The sequence below is a fragment of the Anomalospiza imberbis genome, chromosome 4 (assembly GCF_031753505.1).
Source record: "Anomalospiza imberbis isolate Cuckoo-Finch-1a 21T00152 chromosome 4, ASM3175350v1, whole genome shotgun sequence".
NCBI lineage: Eukaryota > Metazoa > Chordata > Aves > Passeriformes > Viduidae > Anomalospiza > Anomalospiza imberbis.
In genome coordinates this window covers 28,643,882-28,658,493 of record NC_089684.1, presented here as the reverse complement: position 1 = coordinate 28,658,493, position 14,612 = coordinate 28,643,882, and the positions used below count along the sequence as shown (strand labels likewise).

At 41.1% G+C, this 14,612-nt stretch overlaps 1 protein-coding gene across 28 annotated transcripts in view; it reads left to right on the top strand.

Moving 5' to 3' along the window:
- The window catches only part of ADGRL3 (adhesion G protein-coupled receptor L3), a 490,120-nt gene that overhangs the window by 81,174 nt on the left and 394,334 nt on the right, over window positions 1–14,612 (top strand). For all 28 annotated transcript variants that reach the window (XR_010998235.1, XR_010998234.1, XR_010998236.1 and 25 more), the window contains exon 2: window positions 7,046–7,112. The gene's annotated coding sequence lies outside the window, so the exon portion shown is untranslated. The remainder of the gene's footprint in view (window positions 1–7,045; window positions 7,113–14,612) is intronic.

Genomic DNA, 14,612 nt, shown 5'->3' with positions numbered 1-14,612 from the left:
AATGTCTATAACATAATTCGCTTTACCATCAGAAGGCATAAATGTCAGCCTATTGACACATTATAAAGACACAAATGGAATGTAGCCTGGCAGACTGGTGCTGATTTTGAGGTTTAATAGTACATCTGTATCATTTATCCCAGCGGGAAATAACACAGGATGTTGCCTTGTAATTTTTTACTACTGTATAATAAAATGTAACCACAATAAATGGTGTCTAAGCAAGTAATGCAGCAGATTCTGGATTTTGTCCAGTGTGCCTTTACCACTTAGGTTAGTTTTGCCCCCCTACAAGTTTAGGCGAGATTCGATTTTGACTGGATACTAAGGGAATGTGGATCTCTCTAATGTGTTACATACATATCTATAGAGACCTTTCTATGCATTCCACCTCTTAATTGGCTGGTGTTAGCAGTGTGCCGGTTCATTCCTCTTTAAATCACTGCCATCCTAACTTGAACTGTCCTTGAAAGGGTCTGTTCTGCATTTCTGCACTTCAAGAATGTCTTTGCAGGTCGATTGCTTTCCCAAATGTCCTCTCTGTGATACAGTGTTATGTGCAAGTAGGCTTTTGATAAAAACTCGGGTGGTGACATTTCATGGAAGTGTTATCAGACTCATGCAAATAGAGAGCAGGGATTTTGTGTGTTTGTGTTGGTTGAATTTAACGTATGGAACATTCCCTGCTCAATGCTAATGGGGCATCTCGAACACCTTCAGCATCCTGGAAAGCGCTGTGTCCTACTTGGTGCCAGTCCTTTTGTACCTTCAGAGTCTGGGCTGCTACACTGCTGCAGGCTGGGTTTGGTTTTTTTAAATTAAAGCCATGAGAAGTCTGAGAAAGGAGTCAGCACCCAGCTAGGCACTTCTGCAGGGGCCTGATAATGCAGAAGGGCTCTCTGGTTGCTTTGTAACATCTGTCCTGCAATGTTCCAAGTGAAGAAAAATATGAAAACATTATTCTGTGCGTATGAGAGGGCTGCACATTTGTAAAAAGACAATTAACATAGAAATGAGGGAAGCTTTTGATTCATCAACTAGATTCAACAGACTGTGTCATTTCCTTGATTTTCATTTTAATTAGGATTAATCAGTTTTATCTCCTAAGGTCTTTGCAGAGAATTTACACGAAACAAGATTTTGGTCAGCAGTGTGCCAGTGTAATAGCCCCTACTTGAAGAAATCCAGCTGTGGCACGTATAACCAGGATTAGATTTGGCAGGGCTCCAGGCTCCCCTCTCCTCTCTCATTAAATGCCTTGCTGTTGCAGGGAGCTCTCTGGATCTTCCAATACCAGATCCTGGGTTTCACATAGCTGCCTGGTTGCTTGCTTCCAAAACCACTTGGAACCAGTATATTGCTTGGAAAAAATTATCTCTGGGATACCAGCTTGAAATAAGGGCTGCTCTCTGCTTCAAAGACAGGCTCAAAAAGTCTCGCTTAACCCCAGCACCCATTGGTCATGTCAGCTGGGAGCTAGAGCCAGCTGAGACAAAATGAAGCTGACCTTTCTTTCCTCAAACTCAATATATTTAACAGAAGCATTTGGGTTTGGATGGAGCTTCAGATATGTTGAAAGTGAAGAGTGAGGGAAAGGAGCCAAGTAGTTCTATAGGAAGGAGAGTAGCAAGTCAGTGGCCTCATAGGGGAAGCAGCAAGGTTTGAGTGTGTGTTCTGCATCCTGCACAGAAGAAGCAGGACTCCAACACGCCCTGGGTGAGTGTTGCTGTCTTGGTGCTGGGCTGTGTTCTCTTTCTTCTTGTTCTTTCTTAGTATTTTTCATATTTTGAAAAGTCTCTTATTCCACCATGAAAAAAAAAAAAATCTTTGAAAACGGTTACAAAACCAAATGAAATCTTTCTTGTTTAGTTATTAGACATATTACTGAGTGGATGAATTTCATAATGGAAATTAGAATTATTTGCAAGCAGAAGGAGCATTTTATTATGATTATTTTTCAGTACCTGAAATGGATATCTTGCTACAAAAATTTCTATATTATGTGAAAGTGAAAATTTAGCTTCTGGTCTGTTTCTTTAGTGAAGAAGACATAATTGTTCCAAAATACGTGAAATGTAAATGTTTTCCTATTAATCGTAGGAGAACAATATTTCATCCATGTGGGTCCTACAACAGTAAATATCAAGTGTAGGCTTTAAGCATCTTGTACACTCAACAGATTTTAAAGCTATTAAGTGTATGAACAAGGAGAAAATGGAGACAGAAGGCAAAAATCGCTGAAGGGAAAATCCTACTGAAAACTCACAAAGCATTTTCAAGCTTACAGAAATGACCTGCTCTGTTGCTGTTACACAGAAGTGTTAAAATGAGAGCAGGCGACCCCTTTCCCCCAAATCATTCATCTGTTATGTCTGCAATGTATTTAGACTGAATCCTTTCCCAGATGCTGCGGATCTGTCGGTTCCAGGGGAAATTAATGGGATTTTACCATTTGCTTTGAGGAAAAGAGGACTGGACTTTCTCCTGCTGTCTTTGGCAGGAAGGAGCAAGGAGCTTTCCTGTCTGCTCCCTTTAAATATTGCGTCTTTTAAAGCTTTTTTTGCCAGATAGCCTAATTTGTGTTACTGCAATATACCATGTTGGAAAATTACAGAGGTTAATGTACAGCACTATGATACACAACCATAATGGTAGAGTCTAATGTTTTTAAAATGGTAAACCAAAGGCATTTGTAATACGAGTTGTAGTGAATTGCCTGCACTTCTTGCCAGAGATTAGTTTAGCATTGCTTTTAATATTTTATGCACTGAAATTGTTTGCAAAGACTAAAAGCTTCACTCACTTTGCACACTTGTGCTTTGTTCTGTCCCTGTACAAAGCACAACAGAGCCACTGTCTTACTGATGAATTGTATGTCAAGAAGTTCTATCAAATTACAGTTATACTGCATTGGAAAGATTTTTCTAGTAATCAGTGAAGATTACATCAGATTTATGGTGTCATAACTGAGCCAGGTAGTTAGAAATCTTACCTTTTGTAATATCACATGTTGAATATTAATGTTTTAAATATCTAAACCACACATGAATGACGCAGGACGTTTTTACTTTAAATGTTACTGTAGAGATTTGATGGTACATAATCACATTAAAACAGAAGAGTGCAAGATTAAACGATCAATTTGCAATTATAATTATGCATATTGAGATTGACCATTCTTTAAAAAATGGGAAGTACAAGGTTGAGAAGGGTGCTTGAGCAATCATTCTTTGTTGAGAGCATAAATGGAAGAATTAAAAAATTGAGGGGGATTGATTTGTCAGTAATCTGTATGAAAAAGTATGGGAAGCATTTCTTTGGAACGTGAAGGGGAGATAACCCTTTCACTGTCATGGTTAGCTTTGCTTGGGGAGCCATCACAAAAAGACATGATCAAAACCAGAACAGCAAGTAACACTGAACTACTTCACCTGCTCTTGATGCTTGATAAATTAAGAATATTAGTTGATCAGCTTAGTACTGGAGATTCAGCATGGTCTCATGAGTACTCCAGAGGAGGTGGGTTTTGTTCTAGCTCTGTCAGGGGCCAGCTTTTTGACCTTGAGCAAAAATTTTTTGACTCCTTGCCTTTCTTTCTGCTATTCCTTGATTGCCTTGTATTTGTGTAGGATGAGCTCTTCAGGAGAGAGATTTCTTTGCATTGTGTTCTGTGAACAATGAAGTCTGAGCCTCACTAAAGCCTCTAGGGGCATCTCTAAAAGAAATTATAATTGTTAGCTTTAATCACTTTCATCAAAAGAGCTTGGTAATGGAGGGTGTCAGTGTGGAGGATTTTGAGAAATCTGTAGGGTGCCTGTTAATTAAGTCACCGTGGGTGCAAGCTGCTGATTGGGTTTCCTTGGGCTGATGCAGAGATGCTGATGCCCGGGAGCAGGGCAGTGCTGCTCTGTGCGGGTTTTCATCCCCAAAAGCACGACGCTGACTCTGCGTGATCACTCCTCTGCTTCTGTGGAGCCAGAAATGAGGTGCTTGGTATGTTTTACCAAACAAGACTTTTTCAGAAGCCTCCTACTGAAAACTTCATGCCCCTCCTAGCTTAAAACTTCATGTTCTTTTTTGTGGATCCCTCTGTTGTGAGCATTTACCACAGAAATTTGGCTGCTTGGCTTTTTTTCAGTGAAGACAGATCCTTGAGGGTGACCCATCTTGATGGATTCTCCTCCTAGCTTTTGCTGTTGCCAAAATAAAGTATTTATCATTGCTCTCCTTATTAGCAGCTTCTGGTTTGGGATGGAGGTGCAGCAGCATGCAAGTTTGCAGATTAATTACCCTTCTTGTGGCATCTTGTGATGCAGAGCAATGTGCCCTTGTCCTCTTTGGGTGGATGCATTATTCACCATAGCAGAGGATTTAGAAATATTTAGCCACATCAACACCAGCATCAAGTTAGTAAAAGTGGGCTATATTGAAGTATCTCCATTATTCTTTCAGCAGTAAACTTGGCAGGTAGATAACCAGGATAATAAGGGATGAAGCAAGGGAGAGAGGTGATTTCCCCTCTCCTTAGCAGCCTGAGAGAGACCACTTTGCAAATTGTCCAGGCAGAGTATGACCAGGAGAGAACTGGGGAAGAAGCAGCAAATACTTTCTGAGAAGCACTGTAGGTTTGAGGGCAAGCAGGTTAGTCAAGTGATGCAGAGAGCAGTAAAAGAGGATCAAAACAAGGTTCCCTTGCATAAAGGGCAGGAGCTCCACTGCTCTGAGTATTAGTAGGAGTCAGAAGTAAAGCAATGCCTCTTTCTTTAGTGTGTTTATTCTCTGTTTTAGGGCTAATACTAAATCCCTGTAGTTCCTGCAGTGCACCACTGCCAGTGTCAGTCAACTCTCTAACAAGTATTTTGCAAGATCTTTGCTCTTGGCATGAATCCCTGTATGGTTTCCTTCCTATTTTAATATGATCAAGAATTCCCCAGTCTGCATTTGAAATCTGCATAGAAATATGCATGTGGCAGAGGCCAACTCAAGGTTACACATTTGGCATTTGGGAAGGGAAGGCAAGAACAATTTACCAGTCAGTACATTCACATTATGATAAAATAAAGGTGAGCTGGGAGAAGAGCATGTGCTGAATCCCAAAATGACACAGAAGAGCCATAAACCACAGTATGTTGTGCTATCTCTAGTTCTTTATGCTTGAAGCAGAAGTAAAATGTGGGGTATCATAAATGAAACAAAGATCTTGTTTTAATTTTATTTTAAAAGCCATTGCAAGGCAATGGGGTAACAAACATTAACTTCTTCAAACCAGGCAAATTTGTCTGCTCTGTACTGCTGCCATCAAATGAAAATTATTCTCCAGAAGCCTCTTGGAACCAGGTAAAGGTTTTGCTATAAAGCACAAGTAGAGTAGTCTAAACAAATTGCATTTTTCCTGGAAATAAAGTATATGGATGTCCTTATGAGGTGTTGCCTGGTCTGCTCTACACTACTGAAACTGTATGTATTTGGTCAAAATCCAAGGCTGAAAATGGGTATAGTCTGTACATCTAGAGACTTTTTCATTTGTACAGTGAGGAATAATAACTGGCCTTACCCTGAGTTTGCCTGTAAATTTCCTAGATGATCCAAAGCCTGTTTATTGCTTACAGAGGCAATTTTGCTGACAGTCAAGCTGGAATAGTTCTCTTTTTCTTCCAGAGCATCCATACTTGCCTATTATAGAGAAATCACTCAAAAAGCAGCATGCATGCTGGACTCTCAAGCCTTGTTTTAAGTTTTAATTTACTTGTCTGACTTCCAAGGTTACTGAATGCAAGCAATTGCTCCTTCGGTACATAAATAAGATGAATTATGCGTTAGAGACCAATGCCTCAGCCTCGTTCTCATGCTCTCAGGGGAGGATCTGCTGAGGAGTGCTTAGAGTTGGGGTGCAACTTCCTTTTTCTGTCATTGAAAATTAAAGTAAGACCATTCTGGATTAGCTCAGATGTGAAACTGGAGCCTCAGGACCGTCTGTTTTGGTCTGAAATTTTTGACAGTGTAGGGTGGTCCAGGGTGTGGAACCATGGCAGCAGAGTGAAAGCTGTGCTAGAGCCCTGGGTGGGAAAGGCTTGGGGACTCACTGCTGTAACTGGAACAATTGGCCCCAATTTAACACTGAATTCTTTTTTAATCAGCCTTTAAAGTTTTTTTCATTTCAATACACTTCTTTCAAATAACATGACCTGTGTTCTCCACTACAGGTTGCAGAAAATGAACTGGGTTTGTAGTTGATGTTGGAAACAAAATTCAGGCAGGACTCATTGCTATTTCCCTTGCATGGGTTTTTAATTATATTGTCTAATTGTTTCACTGTGTTGGGATGGGGTCCTGGAGTCCTGTGCCATCCAGCTTGACTCTAACAAGACTGATTCTCACTGAAGTTTCATTTGTTGCAATCCCAACTGTAAGGAACAAATTTTCACGTGTAATTAATCCTAATAAAACCAACACTTCCAGGAGGCTGACCTGGATCCATCCTTTTCATTGTTTTGTCAATTAATGTTATATTTAGCATCTAACACTGTAATTAGAAGAAAATACTGAAGATGTAAAGGGACAGAGAAATTTTAAGTTGTTGCTGCTAAGGGAAAGGAATTACTATCCTTGCAATCATAATTTAACTTCTTTCAAACTAGATGTTTTTTATTCTGGTGCAGTGACCTCTAAAAACCTCTGATAAATTGTCTGGTTTAACAATCGTTTCTCCAGATCACATTGTGAGAAGAGATACTCACACACCTGCTTCTGTGTTTGATATCTACTTGAATCTCTAAGGATTTTTTAATTATTGGCAGTGATATTGTCCACTGATTTTTCCTCTGACCGTTGTTTTGTATGTGTTACTACTGTTTACCATGCAGAGATCTTCTTCATAGACATTAAGAATTCTTACTTTTCAAAAATCAGTTCTGTTGACCAAAATCAGTTGTTAATTGTTCTGTCCTCTGGCAAATGCATAGCAGAAAGTTCATGAGTGCCTGATATGTCCTCAGAGGCCAGTATAAATGTTTTTTAATTGTTTTCTCTTTTTCTTTGTTTCCAGCAATGTTGAATACAGTGCTCTGCAAAAAATAACGTGTGGATTTCTCGCACCTGAAGAACAAGAAAAGGTAATTACTGGACCATACAGTCGAGCCTCATTTGTTTGCTGTGCTAAAATATTTAGACCTGATCACGTTGCATGAGCCTCCAGCACTGTGTCTGCATATGGGTTTTGTGTATTTTCAGTTATGCAGGTGCAGTTTGTTTCATGAGAATATTCCTTTACATAAAGGGAACAGGGGAACAAAAGCAGCAGAGCATGAAAATGCTGAAGCAAATGGTAAGGAAGAGCATACTGTGAATATTTTCAGTACCTATAGAAGTGAAAAGGGTAAAAGAGGGGGAAAAAACATCAAGGTTTTTATGTGCCAATGGGAAAAGGGCTGCAGGCTTGGCTGTGTTTGCAAGACTGCCTGGTGGAGCCTTGCAGCCTGCTGGGCGAGTGTCGGAGGAGGCTCAGTGATCCTCAGTGATCATCAGCGTTACAGCAGCCTCCTCATGTTTCAGTGACTGAGTAGCTTGTGGAGTGGTGCAACCTGCTCCAGAGGTTGTGAGTTCCTCTGCTGCCTGCAAGCCTGCCTCTTGCAATCGAGTTTCTTGATCCTCCTGGGTCATGACATTTTGTTGGTGCAACACAGCTTGGCAGGGCTGTGGCTCAGTTGCTGGTGTTAAACAAAATGATGTTCATCAAACTTTCATGAGACACTTTGCCGGGGGCTGCATCTTGAAAGAGAAGGCTCAAAAAGCAGTGAGCAGAGCTGTGCTGCTCCGTACTGCTGCCATCTCCTGTAGTTTCTTCTACCTTCTTTCCAAGGCTGAGAGGTGAGCACCCCTACAGGGCCTCGAGTGGTTTTGCAGTCTTTCCTCCTTGGAGGAAAAGTTGGACAAGGCAGGCATGGCCATGTTGAAGAGTGGTGGTCCTGGTTCAGCTGGTACATCCCTTTAGCTGTACAGTGATCCAGAAGAGGGACCAGGAACTCACCTCTGCCTTAAAGTCTGTGTTGGGCATGATTCTTACTGATTCTTACTGATTCTTGCTGGGGTTAAGCTGAGGAATCTACATGAGCTGAGCCTTTCAGTAAGTTTTTGTCGTAATTAATATAATGACTTCAAAATAAGAAAATGTGTTGGAAAATATCAGTATGAAGAACAAAATGATTATATAATGTGAAGGTCTAAATCTGAGTATAGCAAAGCAAGCCTAGTGAGACTTAAAAACGTGGCTATGAAGAGAGGGACACAGCAGATGTTGCTGGGGTCAGGGAACTTCCTGTATGAGCATGTCACATGTTCTTACGAGACACTTAATTTCATTGCTTGGGTTTGAAAAATGCGTGTGAGTGACATCTTGTGTTCACTACATCTGCAGTGCCACACTGCTGATAATTAGCACGTGCGTTTTAGTATGAAGCCAAGATGACAAGCACAGACAAAGCATAGGGTGGAACAATTGTGCTTTTTCCATGTATCAGCATTACCATTTTCTGAAAGTCCATCTTCCCACCCTACAGATGGAAGTGTTGTCTCAAGAAGGATGTTGAAAAACACTTCAAGGGCCTAAATTTGCAACTTGTGTGTAACCTTGTGTGTTTTGCTTGTGGTGGTCTCTGCATGCATCTATTGAGTGCAAAATTATGACAGCAGAGGAAGAAGAGCAGACAGAAGAAGACGCTCTTGGAGGAAATAAATGCTTGGTCAAAGTGCATTACACTTTTGGAGAACCACATTGTCCTGTATTTGGGGTCAAATTGTTTAGAACTACATTCCATGTGCTAACAAATGGGATTCATTTTGTTGGATACTTCCATTTGGATTTATGGTGTCTTTTAAAACTCTGTAATGCTTTCTGTCACCATCACCAGACCATTTCTCTCCTGTGGGACTGTCCTGTTTGGGCACTTGACATTTATGGGAAATGTAGGATAACTTTACTGGGAGTCAGACAGTTCAATGCTCTTGAGTATAAGTCTGTTTATCCATGTCAAAAAGAAAGGTTGAAAAATCGTTTTTCTTTAAAATAATTAATTTTCCAAGGGGAATAATGGAAAGGTGGTGCAGATTAGAGTATGCCATGATGTATTGGCAAAGAGGAAGACTGTGCCATACTGTTGAGTCTCATTGGTATTTCACTGCTCCTTTATAAGAAGGTGAAATATTAGTGAAAGTTAACTGTGCAATTTAAAATTTTCTCTACAAGTTCAGTCATTTATGCTTATTTATGATTTTGGGACAGTTGTAAAGGGGTTTTTGAAAAAAGCAGTATTTCTTTTTGCAAGTAAGAGATTAAAAACATGCCCACATTCATCATGGCTACATGCTTTCCAAGGTCTCGAAACACAACTACCCATGCTATTGCAGTGTGGCTCAAACATGGGAATTATTCCCACTGGGTTTCTTAAAAGCTATAGGTTTTGTTTTAAAGTTTCACATAAGCAATATTGTAAGTAGGTAAGGGTATATATGCAGCAAAAAAAATGGCCACTCACATTGTTATATTTGATCTCCTCTTTTGTGAGGTCAGGTAGTCACACAATTTTTTTTCATCCCTTGAACAGGATCCCACAGAGTCATTTAATTTTGTCAGCTGTGTGAGCAGAACAGCCATGAGCTCTTTTATTCCTCCAGACTGCAGTGGTGTCTTTTTATTTGGTGCTGCATGGCACTTGGTTGCAATGGCTGGGCTAGGCATGTATCAGATGTATTTCATTGCAGAAGACACAGTAGCTGCCCTGCGCATGAGTCAGCCCCTAGGAAAGGCTTTGCCCCATCTTACGGAGGCAGTGACCTTGATGGGGATGTTCACCCCCGTGCAGTGGGGGCTTTTTGCAGATGGAGTGGATTTAATGCTGTGCTGTTGTTAGCATCAGTGAGCGGGGTCCAAAGCTGCAGAAATTGAGACTGTGCTTTTACTTCCTGCGTGGCCAGACCGAAGGAAGAAATCCCAAGGCTCAAGGGCATGAGAAGCGCTCTCTTCTTTTGTTCTCTGTGTCTTTTTTTTTTTTTTTTTAACTGGCTGGCCATGACATTAAGTTTTCTAATTAATTTAGAAACCACAGGCAGTTGAAGAGAGTGAGCAATGTAATAACTGGGCCATGGGGCAGAGTAAAAGCACATCAATTATTCAGGCAGTCACTGCTGCTTATTCCCTTCCCAAAGCTGGGCTGGCTGTCAGCGTGTGTCAGTGATGCTGCTAATGCCCTTCAGAATTTATGTGCATAAATAGTGGCCTTTTAAAATCTGCATGAGGATAACTTTACTATTTTCAACAACAGCTTCCAGCAGTGTGCTCTGTCTGGGTGCCAGGGGTTCCAACCACTAATTTGGGTGCCTTGTTCAAAACTGGGATCTTGGCAAGGTGCATCCCCCAGAAGCCTCTGCTGTGGAGAAGTTGCTCCTCAAAGAGGTTGAGGGGCAGCCTGAGCCACACAAAGAAAGAAAGAGTCATGCTTTAAAATGCAGGTGGTGTCTGAGAACATTCTCTGTGTGGGCAAGTGAGTCCAGCATCTCTTACACATCATCATTCCCTGCTTTTATTGCTGTGATGTCTCCAAAGCACTCTCCATGAAGATGCCTTGGATGTCTCTGGGTCTGGACCCAGTGCAGTTCCTCTACAGGTGGAGGAGCAGGAAGCATCCTTCTCTTCCTCACTGCTCTGGCTATTGCAGGTCCTGCACTTTGAGCAGTTGAAAAGTTGAAATAGAGGAAGCTTCTCTCGCTGTCAAGAACTACATTCACAGGACTGGCCATGATTGTCTTAAATGGGTGCACCTCAAAGTCTCCTGTTTGGGATGCCACAGGGAGCAACACTGATTCCTGCATTGAACCAGTAAGGGGAGTGAAAACCAGGAAACCCGTTGGATTTTTCTGCCATGGACTACAAGTGGTTGACAAAGCCTTATTTTTTGGTCTGGTCGACATAGTTATCCCTACTGCTGGAGGCAGCCACCTTGCTTTTTAAGAAGTGAACTAATTTATGAAGACAACGAAATAAAATAAGCCTTGCTAATTATGTGTTGTGCCGGCAAAATGACCAGTTTGGGTTTGGAAAATGCTGGCTGTAATTAATGGTGAAAGGCTTTTTCTCTCATCTGTGTAGCCATTATGAATCACTTCTCTCCATGGAAACTTTTAAATCTGTCTCACTGGGGAGCCTGAGGAGGAACAGGTAAAATGGGTTTGCCTTAATAGCTGCAGTTGTAACTTAAACACTTGAAATGATATTAAGCATCTCTCTCCATTAGCATTTCATGTTGATTCTGATGATATACCAGCCGAAGCTATGACAAGATCAACGTTCATTAGATGGAAGAAACTAAGCTCTGTAGACAAATGCTTTGGCTAAATGGGGCCTTCATTGTGCTGAGAACAAGAAAGCAATTAGCTGAAATGTTTGTTTACAAAATCTAATTCCAGGGGAGTATCTTCTCAGATTGCCGCTTACATCTCTTGGGCTGGTTTTGTTACCAAGGCTTGCAGGTTGATGGATTTTGCAAAGCGTGGTTGTAGTACGTATGTAACAGATGTTTCAAACTTTGCATGGTAAAGCTGAAACCAAGTGAAGAGCAGGGTGTGCCAGAGTTTATTTGTGCCAGAGTTTATTTGTGCATTCCTCACATTTATTTTAGTTTGCTGTTAAGTGCAATTAATATTAGATGTTCCAGATATTAAACAGTGTAGGCTGAAGAGAAGCTTCACCGAGTGCTGTTACAGCTGTCCTCCTGCCCCCCACATGGAGCCTAGCCCAGGGGAATCACCGATGGGTTCCAGCTGGGTGAGGATACCAGGATAACTGCATGAAGAGCCTTGTCCTTGTTGGTTGACAAACATGAACACCCTCAGAAGGTGATTTTGCCCATCTGCAATGCAAATCATGCTCTGGAACTCCTGCTTCTCTTTGGGTTACCGAAATGGCCAATGGGAAACATAACTGCTGCCGTCCAGCTATTAGAGCAGATTTTGTCACTGCTTAGCATTTGTGGAGTGGGAAGGATCAGGCATTTTGAGCCTGTGCTGATACCAACAAAACTCCTTCATACTAATTGTAAGCATGCAGTAGAACATTGCACTGCATGCTTGGATATGGTGTGGCAGTATTTATTAGCTTTTTCTTTTTTTTTGAGTCCATGTGGTGGCTTTGCTTTCAGTGCAGTTTTTTTCTAGTGGCTTCCTTGCATCTGAAGAGTGTCTGCACTTATCCATGGGTGATACTGGGCAAGTAAGCATTTCCTGGACACATTTCTGTCGTGTATCTGGTGGCAGACATGGAACAGTTACCAAAATAATACCTTTTCTTCCCCATTTGCTGAATACAGGATATTATTAAAATAGTCAGTGTCATCTGTTTGGCGATGGCTTATAGTCATGTTAAATGATGGGGAACAGACTAATGAAGGCTATCCTATTGATGGATTAGGGCTACAATTTACCAAGCCTGCAGTAATTGAAGTAAAACAAAGTTGCTTTTGCCTAATGTGCAGAGTGGTAGGTGATGCACAGGTATGTGTGTGCATGTTGTACTGATCATAGCAGTAGAGCAAGGGGATGAGCTCGGGATGTCTGTGGGAGTTCAGGATGGGATAGGACTGCTGCACAGGCTCTTTATGTGGTTGCAAGAGATAAAGTCTCAAAGTCATTCAGATGTTATAGCCATGACTTGTTAACAAGCTCATTGCAATGTTGTGGGTCTTGCTGCCTCCTCCTGTGCAAAGGATGCTCCCCGGCAGTGCTTCTCCTTCAGGCAGTGAAAAGGGAATTGAAGGAGTCAGTGCTGGGCTTTGTTCCTTGAAAGGCGCTGCTCAGGAGATCCCTTGGGAGTCTATGCTAATACAGCATTTATGACACTGCTTTTTCAGTGTCAGCACTGGAAATGACAAATGCTTCCCTTAATTTGAGAGAAGTGTGCCTGATATTACATGGTTATATATGCCTGAGAGTCTATTCTCAAGACAGTACATGGGCCTATCTCCTATGAAAGCTAATTGCACTATTAGGAGGAGATATCTTGCTAACTTAATAAGTTACATTTATTTGTGTTCTGAGAGGATTTTTTTTTTTTCTGAGGTGGAAGAGATCCTGAATGGTGCCAAATTTTATTTGAAGCGTACTGTTCTTTGCTGTCCCTTCCTCTCTCCCCATGTCAAAACTGTTCTGCAAATTGAAAATATTTTATAAGTTCAAGGCACACCAGTGTAATTGAAGGCAGGCGGCACTTACGAGAGCTGAAGGGGAATTCATCATGCAGATGACTTGAGGCTGATTTTTTCCTGTGGAAGGAAGAAATGTCAGTAGGAAGCAGAATTGCCAACAGGACGGTGTACATTAAAGGTATAGAAAACTCAGGTGAACAGAAAGAACTGTGGCCAAGGTGTCTCCTTTTGCCCCTGCTCTGATGTGACTTTAGCTCTGCCGCAGATGCTCTCAAGAATCTGGGGCAGATCGAGAGTTTTATTGCCTGGGCCTCCTTTGGGGTCGAGGACAGGACTTGGGGCCTGGGTGACTGCATCTACCCCCTCCCCAGAAACCCCCTCCTCTTGACATCCCACAATGCAGATCATCTTTGTCTTCTCTGCATTCCACAGACAGTTAAAGCACTAGGAGCTGGGCATTGAGATTTTGCATAAGCATGATTTCAACTTCAGTCTAATTTAGACTGAAGTTTAAAGAGCTCTCTCCCCTCCCTCTCATGCAAAGTACACTAGAGAGTCTACATGTGCTGTGTCTGGCTTGGAGACATTTCCCTGTGGTTTATTGCTTTGCTTTTATTGATGGGCTGTGTTTGCTTTCACACAAACTGATTCATTTGGACATAATTATTTGTTTTGCAGAAATTGTTTGCTTAGGGATGAAGGCTGAATTAAGGGGGTTTTATGGGGTAAAAACTTTATTTCCACAGACTTCTTCAGATCCCAGTTCCACTCCCTACAAAGTTTGTACAGACTCAGATAAAGTGGCCCTTAGCCAAACTCGGAAGATGCAATGTGCCAAGTAGCTGTAGGGAGAGCAGAAGGATATGTTAAATTACAGAGAGCTTTTGAAAATTTTAGAATGTCCTGCAGGAGCAAAACGATGGATCTTGTAAAAAATGTAAGATGATCTGATTCTGCTTTTTAATTTCCAAAAATATGAACAAAATTGGAACAATCAATCCAATTTTATTAAAATATGAAGATATGCTAAGTACAGCATTAGATATGTATTTTTTCACTATAAATACACCCCCAAGGAATCATTCTATTTTAAAGATGAACTTGGTATTATGATAATGTAAAAAAAGTCTATAATTTATAATTCCAATTGGAGGTGAAGAAATTTAACATGTCAGTTTCTCTATTCATTACTCTAGCAGTCAAGACTAACAGACTGTTCCTTCACCTTTGCTGTCAATCATTTATATAGACCAATTATGGATTCAGTTAAAAAAAATATATAAAAAGAGAAAATGCAGCAGAAGATGATCCAACATACTAATTAAAACAAAGCCCAAAAACAGCTCATCTGTAAGAGTACATTTAGTCCTACTCTGTATGAGCTTCGTGGCCAAAACTCCTCTACTATTACTCTGGTCTTTC